We start from the raw sequence: 1,768 nt of genomic DNA on the forward strand, positions 1-1,768 counted from the left end.
AAATACTGCCCCCTAGCCCTAAAAGGTTTAGCTTTTGACAGTTAAAACTTATCAACATGATCTAATATTAATTTGATCAATAGAGAAAGATATAAAAGGTGTGTGTTGGTGTGGACGGGGGGGGATGTTGTAACTCCCAGTCTTACTTCTCATATCCAGAGGCCTGTGGGTGAACATTACAGCACCCTCGTTGCCAGTCCTCTCCATCGTCTCAACTGAATTCTGAACATTTTCATAGTCCAACTGGTAGTCAAAGCTTTTCATTTGTTGTTCAGACATTTTGTCATGTCTCAGAGGTTCCTGGCTGGATGAAGGTGACTCTGCTCTGGGCTTCTGGACACTTTCAACAAAACAGGGAGACAGATCACTTCATCAATAGAGCATCAATATCACATCAACAACTACATAGCTTAACTTAAGTCCTAATGTATCTTAAAACTGAGTGGCTGCTGTTCTGAATCCTCTGGAAGCCTTTTCTAGATCGCAAAACAACAGAAGCTCCTACGTATGTATGTGATTCTGTACTTGACGTAGTCTCTGTTCGACTCATTCACTGCCCAGAAAACAGAGTACTCTGGTGATTTCAGTGATGAATGTTAAAAAATAAAGTTTGATTCAGATCTATGTCTACATACTGATAGTATTCTACAGATATAATATAATAGCATAACATTACTGGAAGACAAAAAACACCACATTTCTTATGAGATTTTAAGATGACTGTGCGAATGGTCAAATTTCTCATGCGCCCAAAACCCAACAGAGCACCACTAGACAAAATATGTGCTGTGATTGAATCAAAACACACGTATGCTGCAGGTTGTTAACACCATCTCCTCTAAAATTCACTCACTGTACTTCACTCAAAACAGCTGTCATGACGTTGCCCTCTTTGGGTACAGTGAGCACCATCCCCCCTCTCTCTATACTCCCTACACCAGGCTCTGTTAGGCAGGTCATATATTCCTGGAGGAGATTCTCTCCTCATGGCCAAAGTATAAGAGAGTTTTCATAGAGAGAACAAAAGGAATTTCTTCCACCTCACAGAACTTGAGAACCGAACAATATTCATGTTCTGGAGAATGTATAAAAGGTTGGTGACGTAGCCAGCTACGAACTGGTCAGTTTGGTACAATTTTGTGAAACTCATGAGAGACAATACAGCCACATTACCATAACCCTGTTTATACAAGAGTCTCAGTTATGAGGCTTACATCTAGTTGTTGTATAAAATGAATGAGTAAAGATGAAACTATTTGTGAAATTATGTAATGGGATTTTAGACTGTTTAATGAAGGAAACTCCAATTCTTTTTGGAGTTTAACTAAATCAGAGGCCCGCCCATGAGCGCAGACATTGAGCTGGCGTCATGGGACCGCCCCTTTCTGCTCCTCCGAATATAACCCTACCTTGGGATTTTATCTTCAGACCATGCTTTTCTCAATTACGAGAGGGTTAAGGTTTGAGTAGAGACAAGCTTACCTCAATTACGAGAGGGCTAAGGTTTGAGCCCATTTCTGAATTCTTAACCATACCACGTGGTTAAACTCTTAGACTATCTAACCGACAGAATAAGAACAAATCTTTGATACTAATTACTAGTCTGCAGCTAGGAATTCGATATCAGTGAACGCGAAGACCGACAACTGTCGAAACATCTATTCTATAACGACATTGCTGAATGTTACTCTGAACTATCCATCCTAACCACGGCAGAGAGAGAGAGGGCGGACAAACTCTCCAACAGAAACTAACTTTCCAACAGAGA

The sequence above is a fragment of the Salmo trutta genome, unplaced genomic scaffold (genome assembly GCF_901001165.1).
Source record: "Salmo trutta unplaced genomic scaffold, fSalTru1.1, whole genome shotgun sequence".
Classification (NCBI taxonomy): Eukaryota; Metazoa; Chordata; class Actinopteri; order Salmoniformes; family Salmonidae; genus Salmo; species Salmo trutta.